This window comes from Podarcis melisellensis (genome assembly GCF_964234715.1).
Source record: "Podarcis melisellensis genome assembly, chromosome: 2".
Classification (NCBI taxonomy): Eukaryota; Metazoa; Chordata; class Lepidosauria; order Squamata; family Lacertidae; genus Podarcis; species Podarcis melisellensis.
The window spans coordinates 75775520-75795822 of NC_138529.1; the positions used below are offsets into that span (position 1 = coordinate 75775520).

At 41.2% G+C, this 20303-nt stretch overlaps 1 protein-coding gene and 2 long non-coding RNA genes across 4 annotated transcripts in view; 1 reads left to right on the forward strand and 2 right to left on the reverse strand.

The window, feature by feature from the left end:
• The window catches only part of LOC309364312, a 768778-nt gene extending 753129 nt beyond the window's left edge, over positions 1-15649 (reverse strand). Inside the window, exon 1 of the long non-coding RNA XR_014165817.1 lies at positions 15511-15649. This is a non-coding gene — a long non-coding RNA (uncharacterized lncRNA). The remainder of the gene's footprint in view (positions 1-15510) is intronic.
• Positions 1-20303, forward strand: part of SLC6A1 (solute carrier family 6 member 1) — a 78657-nt gene that overhangs the window by 9596 nt on the left and 48758 nt on the right. The gene's annotated exons all lie outside the window — the stretch shown is intronic.
• LOC309365546 lies at positions 10430-11439 on the reverse strand. Its single transcript, XR_014166230.1, has 2 exons — positions 11077-11439; positions 10430-10545 (listed from the first exon to the last, which is right to left on the reverse strand). It is a non-coding gene; the product is annotated as an uncharacterized lncRNA (long non-coding RNA).

Consider the following 20303-nt stretch of genomic DNA (forward strand, 5'->3'; position numbering starts at 1 on the left):
AATAGATTATAATAATATTGTTACAGTATTGTGTGGGGAAGAAGTGGATAAAACACAACAACCATTTATCCATGTATTATGTAAATATCATCAAAAGATGGATGTTGCTTCAGTATGTTGAAATGATCATGAGGTTTGCTTTGCTGAAGAGGCTAATACCAAATGAACTTTAAATTATATAAATGGTTTGAGATACTGGAAGAGCAATGGGCAAGTATGCATTTTTTATAATATTGTGCATTCCTCCTTTCCATTTGCTCACAAGTGAATAATTGTTGTTTTCCTGTTGTTATAAATACGTATCTGCATTTTCCTGTGTTCTGTTCATAATGCACAGTGGAGGGCTCCCATTGTACACCCTGACACTGTGGTAAATTAAAATCATCATCAAAATGAACGACAAAGAGTTATATATTCAAAAAGAAATGTAAATAGTAAAAACATTCCCTCTTTGTCTTCAAGGCTGATACATTTAATGGGTTCTTTTCAAATGGTTCAGCGTTACAAAGAGCACACTACTGAGAAGGAACTGGATTTGAACCAGATGCTATCCCCCCCTAAAAGGTGCTTCACAATCTATGATGTTCTTTCCTCTGTGTTCTTTCTAGGAATACAAATTAATTCTCCTTTGTTCAGGTGCCCACTTAATCTGATTGGTTTGGCAGACAAAGGAAGTGGAGGTGTTGCCATTTCTTCAAGATCCTTAGTGGGATTCTCAGCCTCAACTGGGAACAGGGACAAAAAGAGAGAGGCTCAAAGCCTTCCCTTGTGTAGAGCAACTGGATTTTCCCTTTCACATTCTCTCTTCTTCTCTGTTCTTTCACATAAAGATCAAGCATGTGTATCCGAATGTTCATGAGGCCCAGTTCTTGATACATTGATTTAAACAGAGAGAGAAGCTTGGCAAGATACAATGTTGAAAAACAGGGTCAAAATCTGAAGTGACTTACTGCTTCTATTTTTAAATAACTCAGTACACTTAAGTTCATGTGAGATAAGAAGTAAGATCCACATTTTCAGAAAACAACCTCCACTTGATCCACTTGGTGCTTAAAATGCATGCCATTTGGTCAGTTGTGGTTAAGAGTTCCATGGTATTCAGCATTTCACGGATGAAAACATGGACACTGACATGACCCGCTCTCATTCTCACACCAAGGATCACTGCCTATGGCAGCCCTCTCCTCCTTACTGAAGGCTTTCCCCCATCAACTATATTCTGTATTTATCTATCCCCCACAAGCTCCTGAAAGAGGTATTTTACTAACCTGGTCATAACACTTTCCCTTTACTATCAGAGTAGCCATTAGAAGGGGACGCGGGTGGCGCTGTGGGTTAAACCACAGAGCCTAGGGCTTGCCGATCAGAAGGTTTGCAGTTCGAATCCCCATGATGGGGTGAGCTCCCGTTGCTTGGTCCCAGCTCCTGCCAACCTAGCAGTTCGAAAGCACCTCAAAGTGCAAGTAGATAAATAGGTGCCGCTCCGGCGGGAAGGTAAACGGCGTTTCTGTGCGCTGCTCTGGTTGGCCAGAAGTGGCTTAGTCATGCTGGCCACATGACCCGGAAGCTGTATGCCAGCGCCCTTGGCCAATAAAGTCAGATGAGTGCCACAACCCCAGAGTCGGTCACGACTGGACCTAATGGTCAGGGGTCCCTTTACCTTTACCTTAGCTATTAGAAGGAGAACAAGAGAATGGCAGTTCACACACTTTTAGACTCCTCTACACACGTAAGAATGAGGTGACAGAATTCTAAATAACTATGGTACTCCAGGAAGTAGTTGGAATGTAGAATTTTCAAATGTCCTCCCCTACATAAACATTTGTGGCAAGAAGAGAACTAACATACCAGCAAGAAAGTCTACAGAGCCCAACTCTCTGCCTGCTATTCTTGTTTCTGCTTACAAGAAGCTTTTGGGTCAGATTCAGCATCACACATTGCAGTTTGCCAGAGAAAACAATTCCCCTTCTCCTCCCATGTACTGTTATAGGGTTCTTTCAACCCCCCACAGAGCCAATTTGTTGTGCAAGTGGAAGCCTTCACAGAGTGCTTGTGCTGACAGGAATCATTAGGTGAATCCCACCCTTTGTTTCTTTATTCTCAATTTTTTTTTAAAAAAAGGTAATCCCCACCCCCCCACCCTCTGAAGCGGTACTGGCCATCTTCCCACTTCATTCTGTTGCATGGGGCATCGTATATTCATTTCACCCTCTCCCCAGATGTAATTTCCCCAGATATGTGGCAAAGCAGGGCTGAAACCTGAGAAACTCTTAGTGCATGTATATGCACACCAATGACATTTTTAAAAGGTATCCCCAACATCTCCCCCAAAAGGCAAAATTGAGACAAAATGGATAAGGGGACTAGAGAGAGGTACCAGAAATTGAGGATGATTGCAGAGCGTGTTACACTAACATTTTGATAATTTGAGAAATAGTACAAATTACATTTGCACATGGTTGTTGATTTGAAAAAAAGATCATGTATGCAATTACTGCCAACATGGCATAAGCATATAAAATGTGAAACTTAAGGGCTTTTTTACACAATATGGCTGTGAATGCCAAACCTTATCAGCAACACATTTTTTTCACAGCATAGGGACAAAAGTTCTTTGGGGTTGTGGATGTGTAAGAATTAGAACAAGTCAAGCAAGTTCACAGCATGTTGTTTGAACTGCTGCCTTTATATAGCAGCTGTATCAGATGAAGCAGCCCTGAGGATGAGTTTGTAACCCATTCATAGCAGTTGCAACAGCTGATACTCTTTGATGAATCTACCTTTGCATGGCCACTCTGAATTTTATCTCCATTGTTTCTGAGGCTACGCAGGGCCTACTGGATTCAAGGGCAAAACACTGGTGTTTTGGAACTGTGTATGCCTCATAGGATAATCCAATACACATAAATTCTAGTGGGTTGGATCCAGACTTAGTAACGGTTAAAGAAGACCTAGTGAGATGACTTGCGTTATAATAACTAACCTGAACCATCTATTTCAATGGCTCTATACTAAGTATGCAATCCACAACCCGACTAGGTAGTGGGGTTCTTAACAGCAGTGGGGCCACATCAGCTGTCTTGCTGGTCATGCTGTAATGGAATTGGTGTAACAGTTGGACCCAGTGTCGTCATGTGAAAGCAAGAGCTAGCTTGGGTCAGCTTAGCTCCTTGTCCTACCTGCTGAGTTCAGTGATGCTTACTTCTAGGGAAATGGATATGCAGTTAAAGTAGAGCTGAAGTATCAGAGTACCCATACTATAGCAGCTTAGGTATGTTTCGGAAACAGACATTTGAAATGTGACATTTTGAATTTTATACATTTACTGACAGTTTTTAAATGTTCAAGGGATAATATAATACTTTTTGGTTCCTCCCCACCTCTCACTTGATTCTTTCCTGTCCATACTGTGACAGCATTTCACTGGATAACTGTGAGAATGCCATGGAGTCTGGCAGTAGCTGCATACCAGCAAGAGTGCTATCACACAGAAATGGCCCAGGCATTTTTAATATCGGGCACTGCTGCTGGATTTGCTGTTGCCAAAACACAGTATGGGGAAATTCTAACATACCTCTTCCCATCTCAGTCATCCACATCCTAGACGGTTATTTCACAATGCAATTAGCTCCTCCAAGACATTATCTACCTTCCCCTACCTTTCCGAAAGAAGAGGCAGAGATTTTGCAACATGCAACGGCATGTTGTTGTCAGCCTTATTGAATTCCATAATAGATTGAGGCTGGTGGCCTTGAAAAGTATTTCAAAATCATGTTTTCAAAAAAGGTTAAAATGGGTGTTTGGACCCAATGTCACTACAACATTGGGTTCAGCCATGGCCACCAACACTTACTGTGAGCCATTAATCTACTCCAAGATGGACTAGCACCTTACGCAGCATTGGAGTGCCACACAAACCCTTGCACAGCAAAGAAGCACTGTGCAGGGAGGCTTTCTTCAAGGTCGGGGAAAATTAGAGAGGATGGGGGGATGCTGTTAGTTCTGAGCCTCATCCTTAAGCCTTACTGAGTAGGCTGAACTGCACAAGGTGGTGCTCAGAATGGCAGCTGCTGCTGTGCAAGCTTTTATTGTACTACAAAGCACCAGGAGTGGGCTGTTAGTTCCTAAATCCTGTTTAGTGTACAAAAATTGTTTTCCTTATAAAACATCCATCATTCTGCCTTCCCCATAACACTGAGTGCACTTGCAAGTGCGAGGATAAATCTAGTTCAGAAACCACTGGATGATTTGTCAACGGGTGCTTTAAAAAAAATAAATTGCACTATTTATTTTCTGCTTGAAATTCCCTAGTTGGTGGCTAAAGGAAATTCTCTGTTGATCCATATGGTGCATAATGAGTTTGTTGTAGTGCTTTGATGTGTGAATGCTTAGATATAACAGAAGGATAAGGGCACTTACTGACTGGGAAAGCTTTCCGCAAATGTTAAAAGGATGGCTTGTGCCAGACAAATACAGATTGAATTGTAATGATTTTTAATTTAATAATGGCAACATCCACTTTCACAATTTGAGAGATAACATTAAAAAAGGTAGAAATCTATCATTTCCTAGTTGTATCTTTTATGAATATATTCATCATTTACCTCTCAGAAAATACAATCTGATAGCTGCAGCAGTGGCTAATTAATTTTTCACTGCAATAGGTGTGCAATGAGATTTTTTCTTCCAGATAATTAGTAAGTACTGTAGCCCTGCTCTGCTATTAGATTCACTCAGACAGTTATTCATCACAGGAACTCAAGGTCTGCAGTGAACTGTCACTACACTTATCTGGCTTAATAAAGATAGTTATATAACAGTTGCTTCCCTCTAGCTGATTGAATTTAATTTCCCAAGCCGCCACTGGCTTATAATGCTGAGTGTCGATCTGCAAAAGTGTTTCTCCCCTCCCCTCTGTGCTTTTCTACTTGCATCTGTATTTGAGGGTTATTAGCACAAACCAGCTCAGAGTGATGGCTTGGACACCAGAGAGTCTAAAAGCCTCTAATAGCCATAATAATAGAGTTGGTTGAAGGATACTGGTTGCCTTGGCAACTGTGCACGTGCCATACAAGATAATATAACTGCGCTGGTAGCGAAATCTGCACTGCATTTCTATTCCAGGAGTTTTCTGCCATGTTGTGTTTTACACAGCATCCTAAATTTCTGAGCAGACAAATAATGTAGTTAGCTAAGTTAAGAGATTCCTCTTTACATAAACAAGAAGCCTTGTGTTGTTTTCGTGAGTCCATAATGTTTGCCAGTGTGGCGCACAATCCAAAAGCTCACATCTGTGTCTGCTTATGTGTCAGGAGAAGTTTCTTATTTTTCACCATAGCGTCCACACCTCAATCAATTAAACAAGGTGTTTTTAAAGCTCCCTAAACATTAGGCATGGGACTAAGAGAAATGGTGTTGTGTCAAGCGCGCGCGTGCACACACACACACACGTGTGACGTGCAATCTGTTTGTGCATGCAAATGAATTTGCTGAATTGTGGCCTCTAGATCTCAAAGATTCGTGTTAAAATTATATTCTGTATAGATCATAGCTTTGGCACAAAGTCACATAGACAAATAAGAATGGTAAAATTCTTCATACACCAGAAATGGTTAAAAAAATGTATTAAAATTCCTGTTTAAATAATAGCAATAATAAACACTCTGCCTTTTGAATGCTCAAATTGCATATTACAATAATCTTTGAAATATGACTCTATAAAAAGGGGTGCCAACTCTTTTCTGCCTGTGGGTACGTTTGTGTTCCAGAGAAATCGTCATGTTCCCCTGACGTGTTCTGCAAATCTCCTGTCTCCAGCTGTAGCTCCATACACTTTGATTTGGCTTGGGAGAAAGTATTTTATTGGCTTCTTCTCTCAAGACTAATGTCAGTGGTGGGGACAGGACACTCAAGGAAAGGCCTATGTGTGCAGTAATACATTGGTGCCATGTGCTCTGTAAGGTAGTATTTATTTGAAGATGATGGGAGAATTAAGGTAAATAATAGTGGCTTGCTGAAGGCAAAATTGTGAGTTTGTCGCTGAGATGAGTTTTGAAGTAGTTACTTCACAGCTCACTCTCTTAACCACATTACAACAACTCTGTTCACAGCCTTAAAAATGATATTAGATGCTACTTCACAACAACTCTATAAGACAGTTTAAGGACTGTGAGCTTAAAGACAGTGACTTGAAAGGCCGGAGGCTCACAGGTTCCCGCCAAATCCATCCATTCAAATAGACCAATCCGTGGCAGCTCCCCGGGGGGGGGGGGGGGCTGACGGAATTTGAATCTGGATCTCATTGCTGACATCCAAATCCAGCATTTCAGCGACTGTATAATTTGCTTGTTGGACATTTCTATTGATACCAAGATAACAGAATTAAGAGACTGTATAGCTACAAGTGCCGTGTAGGTGATGTGATAGACTGAAGTTGGCATGTGCATACTCTATACCCCATTCAGATGCCTGGATCAAACCCATACCTGAGGTATCTCAAGGAAAAATAATAGGCATATGTTTTAAACAAGTCAACTGAGTCTCTGAGGCTGCACACCTTAAGAGTTGGTGATAATGTAAGAGCAGAATTGGTGGTTACCTAGTTCTTAGTTCACACTCTTACAGCCACAATGCTTTCATTCTGATGGTACGCTTTGATGGAGCACCTTTCCTTTTTAGAGCAACATTACAGTCCCATCTCTGTCATCACTCTTCAGCTATCCTCACTACGGTGTATGGGAGCTGAATTACTCCCATTCTAAAGGACCAACACAGCTGCCTTTCTGTACGCACCAGTAGTTCCCTTCTGCTGTCCTTGTTTCCATGTGCTTGATTTGCTGATTATATTGTTCCTTTCCCCCTCAAGACTATATCATCAACACCAGTATCCTTCTCCTCCTCATTATATGCATGCACTCTTTTTCTCTGTGTTGAGATTGGACTAGATGACCCTAAGGATCCATTCCAACTCTACAGTTCTATGACGGTGGCAATGGCACTCAAACTCTGCCTGGAATATCTCTATCTATAACCCCATGAAACACATATGACTTATTTGGCACTACAGAAAGGATGACGTGCATCCACCAGCTAAGGCCTCATGATTTTTGATGCAAACTGATTTGTATATGCATATATTATTTAAAAGCAGCCACCCTCCTTAGTTTGTGGCACATTTCCCATGCTTCCTTGGTGCTGCACACATCTTCCATTCCTTCTCTAGAAGGAGAAATGTAGGAATTGCAGTGGTTTGGACTTCAGTAGAGAATATGATTCTTCCTATCATTTCCAGATGAATAGCAAAGTTTCATAATATGCTTGGTAACAAATTAAAAGCAACTGAGCATTGGTTTGGATCCTGACCAAGTTAGTTAAACTTAATTCCCATTAAAATCAAGTAATTGCTAAGTTGTCTCATGATTGCAGTGGGGACAGAGTTCAACTAACTTAATTTATATTCAACCCATTGGATTTATATATGGTTGCTGGCTGCAGATGCCAATTTTTGGGGTTTAGCCACTGCACATGTTACTTGATTCTCAAACATTTGGTGAAGGATGAGCAAAAAAAGGCAATCTGTGAATCAGCAGGTGTATCTGCTTAGCTTCAAAATGTTGATAAATAGCAATGCCTCGCATGCTTTTCAAGTTCAGTTTTCAGATATATTTTATGCCACTTTTAAACTCTCAGATTAAGAAGAATTGGAAACAGCAACATGGAAAAATGGGCTGAGAATAAAACTTCACTGAGGGAGTGTCACAGCCTTACAATGCGCTTGTTTATCCCCATTCTGTTCCGGGGTTCATGGTTTCCCAGGGCAGCCACTAGTTGAGCAGGAAGTAGGAAGTAGGCCACTGTCCAGTTCACAGCATGCTTGACAATGCATTGCAAACCATGACGAGGGGGATAAAAGAAACACTAGTTGCTGCCAGTTCTCCAGAGGAGACAACTGCTTACTATTTTGAAGGTCTCTAACATACTTCTGGCATTTCAGAACCTGTGTTTCCATGTCAAAATCTGAAATGGAATTTGTATTATCCTATAAAGTATCAATCTAGCATTGGTTTGTGTATGTCTTGTTTGTGAGATGTTTCCTGCTGAAGATGAACGCTTATGAAAGGAAAGATTTAGAAATGCTTGTTCCTAACATTGTTATCTTTAGTGATTACCTGCAGGTTCCTTTTACTCTAGTCATCAGCTGTGGGTAATTTGGAATGCCATTTTCATATTCCCAGTGAGTTCTGTTTTTCTTCAGCTTATTATCCTTCTTAAATCATCTTGTTGCAATTCAGAAAAGCATCTGGTTAATTTAATGGCAATCCATAACTCTCTTATATTACAACTTCCTTTTGGCTGCCCTGTCTCTTGATATCATTATTTATTTATTTATTTATTTTGCATCCTTGGAGAGGAGGGTGTGTTTCATTCTGGCTGATTAAAGCTAATTGGGGGAAAGAGTTGTAAGGTCTCCTTTCATTCAGAAACAAACTCATTTTCCATTTAAAAAAAAAATCTTACTGAAGGAGCTGTTATTTGAGCCTGTGTGGTGCTGTATTACTTTTATGAGAATTTTAGTTTTCTTCAAGCTTCTATGGTGAATGGGACTAGTGAATTTTTATCTTTTTTATTGTGGAATTTACAACCCTAAAATTAGGAGTGTCAAGCACCCTGCTAGGCATGCTCATCCCTTTGATGCCCTTACATAGGGTCCAGTTTTAACAGCCCGACAACTAAGCATATTATCTAGATACGTCCCACTAATTTTAACAGACAGTGCTACCACACCAATTCAGGTGCTTAATGTGGATCATGGTATAAACCACATTACAGAAAAATTGTGCCAGAATATAAGTGCTTAGGACTGAATGTGCCACTAGTGCCTTACCATAACCTGGCCTTCCATTTTCTGAATTTTTTCTTCCACTGTGAAAGAAACTTCTGTTTTTCTTCCTCATTCTTAGGGCATTTTAGAATTTCTTTATAATTTCATTGGATTTGGAACTTACTTTCATCATGATGAGATGGCTGAGGGTGGTGTGTATGTTTTGCTTTCCATTAAAAATTGATCCAGTACTGAGTTGCCTTCCTAGCTATCCATGCTTCCTCATCTGAAGAAGCCCCATGGGAGGAGTAATGGCATGATGTCGTCTCCTAGGCTTTAGCTGAAGCACTGGACACCCTGGGAGGCTGCAGAATACACACCAGAGGTGTGGTTTGTAGAATGAAAGAAAGGACACAGACGGCCATTTATTTTAGCATGCCCTCTTTACTATTCAACAGTACTGTCTGACTCCATCAGTAACTTAGAGAACTACAAGGACAGAACCACTAGATAAAGACTGCTTATCCTTGATGACGGCAGCAGTTTCAGCCTGGCATGGCCTTGGGTGAGCTGGGAGGAGAGAAAGCCTCTCGTGCAGTTGGCTGGCTGACGCTATCAGCCCTGGCCAGCCACGGGGAGTATGTGGCTTCCCTACCTTAAACTGGCCAATTAGAGGCCAGACAGAAGGATGGAAATTTGGAGACAGACCTGGGTTAACCTGTCTTCTCGGGTCCACCTCCAAAATTCAAAAGCAGGCTGTTGCCACCTTCCTGCATTCCATCCACCACCCTGGTAGATATTTGGCCCTGCCTGAAGGTAAGCAAGCAGTGCATCCATATGACTTTACTGTGGAATGAATCTATCACTGTATTTGGGGCCAGGGAAGAATTTTATTTGCAGACCAATCAGGCCGGTCTGGGGTTTTTGCCTACCTTGCAGCAATTGTCACATCTTTTTGTCACAAAAAGGCATTTTCTAATGGGGGGTGGGGTAGGAAGGAACCTTATTTCCCCTCTCCTGTGGATGAAAGTATCAGGGTACCCTAGTAAGGGGGTCCCAAGGGGAAGGATTCTGTCCACATGGCCAGATGGGGGTAATGGGCCATAGAATCCCAAAGTTGTCCTGGAAGGATCGTCCTTATCTGATGTGTGTCAAATGGGAAGCCCAACTGGCTGGTTCAGATCAATAAAGGGGGAGAAAAAAATCCAGAAGGGGTAGCAACCTGCACCCTATCAAACACAAATCCTCCTGAAGGGATTTGGGTCATCTTTAAAATTTCATAGAGCTTTATCAAGCTTTATCAGCTCCCAGTGAAAGCTCTGGAATGGTGCTGCCTAGCTCTGCCTCACTGAGATCCTAGTTCAAGTTTTCACACATTGCTCACTATGATGCTGGGGGAGTCTGTGAAATTTGAAGGGGCTTGCATGCTGTTGCTTGGGGGGGATTGGCATCCCACTTAACCCCCCACTTAACTTCTGCACCAAGCAGCCTCCCTGGATCTTTACCTTACAGGAAGAAACTCTTTTTCTCCTTCCGCCATAAGGAGATACACCTCCCATGAAAGAGAAAATATGAAAGAGAAGGAGAGAACTTTCTGACCTTCTGTGCCATTTTTTCAAGAAAAGAAGGCATTTTATTTTTGAAAACCTCCATGCTGTGTGTGTTGCAGAGAGCGGTCTCTTCCTTTTCTCTTCATCTACCACTCCCCACGAGTGAGGCATCATCTTGTGAATGGAGGAAGAAAAAATAAACACTTCTTAGCTCACTTTTATTCTTTCCTGAAATGAGCTGGGGAGGAAATTTAGGGATTTTCTTTTTCAAATTTGTAGCCTTTCATCCTCAAAATAAATTTAAAAACTAGGCTGATTATGGAGGGGGACCCCAAAAAGGCTGCCTCTTATCTAAAATAGGCACTTAAAAAATTTATTTTTGTTACTTTTTGTTGTCTAGGAATTTTGAACGCCCTTATTTGTTTATTTTACAAAGTGTTTACCAGTATCATACAGAACATTTTTATATGTGGCTAAACTACAACGGGTTCAAATGCAAGGGACAAATTAAGGAAATCAGCAAAAACAAGGTTTATAATTAGAAAATGGGGTACCTTGGAATTCTAAAACAATCTGTATCCCATGGGAGTAGGGCATATAATTTCTTGAGTTACCATTCTAAGATCAAAAATCCATTTTCCACAGGTTGTGATGACATTGACATATTGGCCCTGACCAGGACTTTTTTTTTCAACCAGAACTCACTGGTACTCAGTTCTGGCACCTCTCAGGTGGGCACCATTTCCATTCTAAGAGAACGAGGGAGTCATCACAACATAGGACCATAATATTTTGCCGGTTTCAATTTGTACTTGCAAAATTAATTGTCACAAAATGATTGAAACCTAACACAGTAAACCACAATTTCAGGAAAAGAAACCTATTCAGTAGAAAAGCATGTTAATATATAGTGGGCCAGCTGAAGGTATTCTTGGATGACGTAGACTATCTGAACCCATTTTAATCTGAGTCTAGGCATGACTGCCAAAGTCAATTATTGGCCTTGGTTGCCCTGATGGGTAGCCGTTACTGAGAGTGGGACAAGTGGGACCTTGCTCCAGCTTCTTATCTCTCCTGCTCTATGGGATGGAAATTGGGGGCCCTGTGCTAATGCAGCTTCAGTCCTATCTACATGGCCAAATTCAGAGAGTAGCATTTGGAGAGTTATACTATGGGGTGCCTCGATGCACTTGTTGTATCCTCAGTGCTGTTTAATATCTATAAGAAGCCACTGGGAGCAGTCATTAGGCGATTTGAGGCAATGCACCTAGGGTATTACAGCACTCAGCTCTATTACTGCATAGCATCTGCATCAGGTGAGGGCCTCCAAACCCTGGACTGTTGACAGAATGAAGAGGTGGGAGGGATGAGGGAAAATAGGCTGAGCTTGAATCCAAGGAAGTCAGAGGGGTTGTGGGTGAGTACTTCCCATTTCTGAGAAATTGGACCGGATGGAGTTCTGGACAGGATGTGGTTTGGGGGTGCTTCAGGATCCAAATTTATCTCTGATAGGAGACCATAAGCACAGCAGTGCGGGTACTAGTGACTTCCAAGATTGTCTGGAAACTGCAGTTGGTTCAGAAATTTTCAGCATGGTTGTTGACAGGGATAAGATCCTGCCAGCACATAACACTGCTGTTTAAAGGTCTGCACTGGCTACCAATTCATCACTGGCCAAGTTCAAGGTGTTAGGGTTAGTACATAAAGCCTTTAGCATCTTGGGACCAGTTTACTTGCAGGATTGCCTTAGCCCATATATGCCCACTCAACCACTTTGTTTTATGGAACTTACACTTTTGCAGGTGCCATGCAATGCACATTCTGCATTTGTAAGGATCCAGTATTTTACTGGGGCAGCTCCTACACCCTGGAACTCTCTGCCCATTGACATTAGGTAGGAGGTCTCACTGTATTCTTTTTCACATCTGCTAACACCTTTTTGTTGTTGTTGTTTAGGCAAGCCTACCCAGGCATATATGTTTGATATGTATTTTAATCTGTAATTTTATCATACAATGCATGCATTTAATAGTTGGTTTTATTCATTTTGCTTTTTAAACTTTTTATATTCTTCCTAATCCACTTAGATGTTTTATTTGCAGTTAAGGCACATACAAATTTTGTTAAATAAATGCTAGTTCACAACCCAAATTTCAGCTTAAAATGTTCACATGCCTTCTAAGGCAGAGAGTCAAGCCTCAACTGTAAGAACGTTCAAGAGGATTGAAGCCCTGATGGAAAAGTCTTTTCCCTGTGCTCCATCAAGCTTACATCATGGAAACATGAAATTCAAAGCCACACCTCCTTGATTATCTAAAATGGGATCTGAGGTGTGTATCTAAAAGATACACTGTTCTTCAGGTTGGTGTAAGGCTTTGTAGGTAACAATCAGCATAAAACAAACACATGTGATTATTAAAGTCACATATTTATGGGCTGTGAGCTCTTATTAGTATTTTGCCCTAGCTGTAACTTTTGGAGACTTGTCAAGAGCAGCCTACAATACACTTCGTGTCCTGGTGAGCTAGGTGTTGCTAATTAAAGACATTACAGTTCTTAGAATACAACAGCTAAGCTAGGCTGAAGCCAGGAGCACCCTCAGGTTAATAATAATATTCTAATAATAATTTATACCCCACCCATCTGTCTGGGTTTCGCCAACCACTCTGGGCGGCTCCCAACAGAATATTTAAAAAGCGATAAAATATCAAACATTAAAAACTTCTCTAAACAGGGCTGCCTTCAGATGTCTTCTAAAAGTCAGATAGTTGTTTATTTCCTTGACATCTGATGGGAGGGCATTCCACAGGGTGGGTGCCACTACTGAGAAGGCCCTCTGCCTGGTTCACTGTAACTTGGCTTCTCGCAGTAAGGGAACCGCCAGAAGGCCCTCAGTGCTGGATCTCAGTGTCCGGGCTGAACGATGGGGGTGGAGATGCTCCTTCAGGTATACTGGGCCAAGGCAATTTAGGGCTTTAAAGGTCAGCACAAACACTTTGATTTATGCTGTGAAACATACTGGGAGCCAATGTAGGTCTTTCAGGACCAGTGTTATATGGTCTTGGCAGCCTGTGCAAACCTGTGCCTTCTGGGAGAGTGTGATCCTGTGAAGAACATGCAAGATCGTCAAACGACTCACCATCACCACTCCTATCTTATATGGAAAGTTCATTTTCTCCTATTTGTCTAATAGCACCAATAGACTGCAGCCAAAGGTTGCTCTGAACAATTTAGGACTTACACTGGTACCTCAGTTTATGAACTTAATCCGTTCTGGAAGTCCATTCTTAAACCCAAACCATTCTTAAACCAAGGTGCGTTTTCCCTAATGACGCCTCCCGCCGCCGGTGCCCTTCCACCAATCGGATTCAGTTCTTAGACCAAGGTAAAGTTCTCAAACCGGGACACTATTTCCGGTTTTGCAGAGTTTGTAAACCAAATCGTTCTTAAACCAGACGGTTCTTAAACCGATGTACCACTGTGTGTGTGTGTGTGTGTGTGTGTGTGTCAATCACTTGGAAGTTTATTTTATGCATATAATGCTTTGACTTCAGAATGAACAAGACAGACATGTTTTTAAAAACATCTCAAAGTTCTACCAGCTAATGTCTTTAAATAATAACCAGTTCCTAATAAATCATTCTCTCTGTGTCATGCCCTAAAATGCCTGTTTCCATTGCACTCTGACATTCCCAGGATTCCACCCCATTCTAGAACCAGACCAAGAAACTGAGCCCTGAGTGCAGGTAGAGCAGTGCCAAAAAAAACCACCCCAAAACAAACTCTTCATATTCATATTTGTTTCTTCATTTAGGTAGGTTCTTTATCTTGGTACTTCAGTGGCATATCTTGCTTTATTTTGTTTCCAATTCCTGGAGCCACTTTTATATTTATTTTTAAAAGGAAAAGCTTCATTTGCATTTCTCATTGATTTAAACAAGGAAGTCACAATGTACCCATAATAGTTGCTTTTCTTCCCCAACAGAAGTGCATGAAATTTGCAAAAAAATCCTGAAGAGATGAAGCTGGCTGAATGTCAGATAGGCACAGAGTGGTTTGTGCTAGGCACCGTTAAAGCTGTAGGAGGTTTAAAGGTTTATGCCAACCTGCTACCTTTTTTTGTAGCAACAGTAGTCTCTCCCCCCTGACATGGATGCAGAAAATGGATCCCACCAGTTTCTACACTCTACTCTGTTATCTTTGCATTTTTATTTTAAATCGGTTGGTTAAGAGAAACAAAGTGATTGTTACTGTACGTAATGTTTCTTTGTATACAGATTGTCATTTCTGGAAATAATACACATTGTAACAGAATTACAGAATTGGTTACTATATGTATTCACACAACCCATATTGTTCTCTGCAGCTTAAAACTTTGCTGATAATTATATAACCAGCTCAGTCCCCTATGGGAGTCTGTATGTAGTAGGTAATCAGTCTTTTCTTCTATTAGTCCTTAGGTGCTTATTTATGCAAACACTGTTTTACAGACAATATCCTATATTTCCTCGTTATTCCGCAATTAGGGATTTTTGCACATGGTTGCTTATCGATGAAATATAATCAAGCTGATAAAATAATCTCCCAGGCTTAATAGGCAAGATACAGCAACTAAGTGCTCAGCAAGAGAAGTAAATTCGCTAACTGGTACCTAAGGCCTTTAAGTGTGCATAGTTGTAATTCTATAATATTGATTATTATAATGCATTTATTAATTATATCCCACCCTCCTGTGAATGATGCCCAAGGCGGCTCACAACAACAATACAATTAAAATAATTAAAACAGAAATACATCAAATTTAAAACAAAAAAGACGAATAAATAAGTGGAGGTTAAACATGATAAAAGGGCGGTCAAAGCATTGTTCTCCATAAACAGTAGCTGTACCATACAGCCTGTGTGGTGGGGTGACTTGAGTGTTGGGCAAGCCCTGGGAGACCATGGTTCAAAGCCCCACTCATCCACGAAGCTCACTTGGTGGCCAGTCACTCACTCTCAGCCTAGCCTACCTCACAGTCCTGTTGTGAGGATGAAATGGGGAGGAGGAGAACTATCTATGCCAATGAATGAATGAATCTTTATTTGCACCAGCCATAGCAATGAAAAAAAAAATACAGTGGTACCTCTGGTTATGTACTTAATTCATTCCAGAGGTCCGTTCTTAACCTGAAACTGTTCTTAACCTGAAGCACCACTTTAGCTAATGGGGCCTCCCGCTGCTGCCACGCTGCCGCCGCACAATTTCTGTTCTCATCCTGAAGCAAATTTCTTAACCTGAGGTATTATTTTTGGGTTAGCAGAGTCTGTAACCTGAAGCGTATGTAACCTGACGCGTCTGTAACCCGAGGTAGCACTGTACAATATACAAAGAACAGAAATAAAAAGTCAGTTACATAAAGTACATTTTAGGGTTTTGAATCAATAGTCAAATGGTGGGTCTTATTCTGAACTGCCCAGCTAAAAACCTTGCAACCTTTGCTGTCACCTGCTCATCTTGATCTGCAAAGAGAAAGGACACTGTGGCAGTGGTTGGGCGACCCGGAATGGACAATAAAAGAGGGGTGATAATCTCATTCCTCAAGTCTTTATAAAGAGTGCAAGCCAAGTGGCAATCTATGCCACTTTGAGATCTTTGGATGAAAGGTGGGATATAAATGTGTAAAGAGGATGGAGTAAATGGGGCAGCTGGCTTTTTGGATATCCCATGCCCATTTGGCTTCACCATGCCCATTTTCTGTACCATGTAAAAGTTTTGAACAGGCAGGATGTTGCTGGTAGTTTAACATTAACACATGCTGCTATCCTCCTGCTGGGTTGGACTTGCTGTGTCACATCCACACCACACATTTAAAACTATTTTAAAGCACATGACTTCTCTCCCCCAACTTCCTGAGAACTGTCATTTGTTAAGGGTGCCGGGAATTAAAGCTCTGTGGTGGGTAAACTACAGTTCCCATACAGTTAAATGTATGATGTGGTTTGCACCGAGTCCTCTTTGCTTATTTGGCTGCACAGTGCCTCATTTACATCAAACCATAAGCTTTTTACTACTTTAGTTATTTGTTACATTTATATTCTGCTTTTTCCAGAAGGAGCCTCCGTGCAGTGTTTTTAGCTTTAAGACAGTCACATGTAAGAACTGAGAGATAGTGCTTTCTCAAAGCCACCTAAGTCAGTTTAACATCTACTGTCAATATAACAATGATATACTTGCGTTAATTTAGGAAATATAAGAGATTGCTGGGGAAGGGATGTGATCTATCTAGGAACATGTTGGGAAGCATTAAAATTTTAAATCAGAAAGTGCCACAGATCCAGCAATGTTACTCGCATGTGGGGGAAATCTGATGATGTAGCCCTTTTTGCTTCCAAACTGAATTAAGTATTTGAAATTTGGTTAGAGAATAAATCACTGAATAGTCCACTTTGAATATCTGGTACCGGGATTTGCTGTGCAAAGGTTAAACCAGGTGTCCCATCTCAGACAGGGTCTCTGAGTTCAGGACAACAATTTTATCTCTATCTAGCAAAACACTGAATGTTTACTTCTTGCTTCATTGCTTAAAAGCAATCTCTTTTTTTATTCCAGTCAGTTTCATATTCAGCTAGCAATGTATCTTATTAAATTGTTTCCTTTAATAATACTTAACTGACTATTCAATAAAATTACATCTCTTTCTATAACAGATAAGCAAATCTGATCCAGTCTACTGTTGAGATGACTGCTCCTCACCAGAGGATTTTCTTTTGAAAAATTTCTACAGTTTGGCACCAGGTGTAAACATTTATCATAATTCTATAGTGGAGTCCACTGTTTATTTCATCTTTTAAGTTTTAGATCATTCCTTGGATCACGCTCCTATATATATCTCTCTCTCCATGATGATCAGATCCAGTCATGCAAGCTAATACTGCTTTTCACAAATCTATTTAGATAACCAAGCTACTAAATAATTAAGTAAATAAATAGTTAGGGAGGATAAAGCAGTTTGTGGCTACCTCTTTTGGGCTGTTGACATTGACTGGTTCTGTATTTCCACCTCCTTTGTAAGCTAGTATTCCTGAATTTAAACCAGGCATAGGCAAACTCAGCCCTCCAGATGTTTTGGGACTACAATTCCCATCATCCCTGACCACTGGTCCTGTTAGCTAGGGATGATGGGAGTTGTGCACCCAAAACATCTGGGGGGCCGAGTTTGCCTATGCCCGATTTAAACCCTATATCCTCATCCTGTGATGGTTGGTTTTGCCATCTCCTGCACTTCATGATTAATTTTAGTTTATGCCCAGGATCTCTTAAGGATCATTACCTTCTGCCATTGTTGAAAGGGCTTGTTTCATGTCCAACCACCAGGCCCACTGGCAGCAGGACCCCCAACACTACCTCCTTGCTGCTCTTGCTCATCTTCCCCTCCAGCCATGATACCACAGCACTATACCTCTCCTCTCCTTTTTGCATGTGAGGGGGCTCCTTTTCACCTGTCTGTCCACCAATAACAGACCTCTATAAAGGGGAAGTACTGGAGAATAAGAGAAGAGCTGGGATTTTGGTAATTTATCACTGGAAAGGTAAACCGAAAGATTTGTTGGGGTGGAGGCTTAGTGGTGGCCACAGCAGTTTCAGTCCTTTATCTTAAAGCACAGTTGTGTTGGGATTTAGAGCTCCTCTTGGCAGCCACTGGCTGACAGCTACATTTTCCTCTTTCACGATGCCACATACATAGCTTTTTTTCCCTAAGGCATTTTTGGAAGGGGGAAGGGAAGTCACCACAGTTTTTTTGTGGTAGGTGCCATTTTCTCCCAAAATGCCTCCAATATTGATACATCCAGGGCATTCATGGGAAAGAAAATGTCAGAAGCCAAATGGAGGATGGCAAGAGGAGTTCTGCTACTCCCAACAGCAGCAGGGCTTTTATTATTATTATTAGTAGTAGTAGTAGTAGTAGTAGTAGTGGTAGTATTGAAAAAGTGAAAGTGACAGAATGTGCATCTTTTTGCAATTGTTACCAAATATGTGTGCCTGTACATACATACTTGCAAACCTGAATCTTCTTACACGTGTTCATGGACCTGTTGTTATGGGGATCTTGACTAGGCTCAAGTATACATCACAGAGGTTGTTGCAGTTGACCAGATTGCTTAAAATTGCCTGTGTTGTCTTGCTTATTGGGGGGAATGAACAAGGACCAGAAAATTTACTGTGATTAAAACAATACTGAAACAACACCTAAGGGTGTCAGGTCTCAGTCATTTCTATGAATGCCCCAGCTGTGTGATGTGGAACAGGTAGCAACAAGTGACAGGGGCTTCTCAGTAGTGGCCTCACACTTGCTTGGCTCCTGTATCAATGCCAGTTCAGCATCAGACAAGCACCTTTTTAATTTCCCCAAATTATGGAGTGATTCTAAAATTTGCTTTAACACAGTGGGTTTTATTGTTCTGCTCTCTCTCACATTAGTTTTGTCCTGCACACATACTTCTTGTTTTTTAGGGATGCATTTTGATCACTTGTGTGTTTTTCTTTAATTTGTTGACTTATATTGTTACTGTAATTTTTGCTCTAGGGAACTTGTTCTTAGGAAGACATAAATGAATAAATAATTTTTGCAGTAAACTATAAATGGCTGAAAGCAGGACATAAAACAAGGCGAGTAGTTTCAGTAGTTCAGTCCTAAAACCATTGGTTGCCAAGCTATTGCAGGCATAGGCAAACTTGGACCTCCAGATGTTTTGAGACTACAGTTCCCATCATCCCTGACCACTGATCCTGTTAGCTAGGGATCATGGGGGTTGTAGTCCAAAAACATCTGGAGGGCCGAGTTTGCCTATGCCTGAGCTACTGACTGTCAAGCTATTTACAAGGAGGAAAGCAAGGGATTTAATGTAGTTATTCTCATATGGCCCTGGACAGTTCTCTGAATGGAGAAGTATAGAACGTGGAGTCCCCTAAGGGGCCTGTGTTTTTTTAACTTTTAACTTATAAACACTCCAGAGTTAGGGATGAGCAGTGAAGTGGCCAAGTTTGCTCAGGGACATTAAAATACACAGATATTGTGAAGGGCTTGAAAAGGACCTCCTCAGATTCAGTTGAATGAGCAATAAAATGCCAAATTCAGTTGAAACATAAAGTGATGCATGTCATGGAAAAATAATCTGAATCACACATTTACAATCACGGGGTCTAAACTAGCTGTGACTATTGGGGTCATAGTGGGTAGCTTGATGAAGCTGTTGTCCCTGTGTGCAGCAGCTGTGAAAAAGACAAATTCCATGCTAGAAATCATTAGCAAAGGAGTTGAAAATGAAACTGCTGATATCATAATGTTGTTATGCAAATCTACGATGCAGCCACATTTGGAATACTATGTACAGTTTTGGTTGCCTCACCTCAAAAAAAAGGTTATCGTAGAATTGGAAAGGGTTCAGCAAAGGCAGGCAAAAGGATAAGGGGATGGGGAAACTCCCCTATGAGGAAAGGTTACAGCATTTGGGACTTTTTAGTTAGAGGAAAAAGTGAGAGGAGACATGACAGAAGTTCATAGCATAGAGGAATTAGAGAAAACCTCCCCCCCCAACACTAGAATTCATGGACATTTAGTGAAGCTGAATGTGGACATATTCAAGACAGACGAAAGGAAGCAATTCTTCACACACCACATAGTTGAACTATGGAACTTACTGCCACAGGATGCACTGATGGCCACCAAGTTAGATGGCTTTAAAAGAGGATTAGACAAATTCATGGAGGATGATGCTATCAATCTCTGTTATACATGATGGCTATGCTCTGCCTTCCCAATCACAGGCAGTTGCCAGACACTGCAGTGCTGTTGTGCCCAGGCCCTGCTTGCGGGTTTCCCACAGGCATCAGCTTGGCCACTGTTAGAACAGGACTAGATGGGCCACTGGCCTGATCCAGCAAGCTCTCCT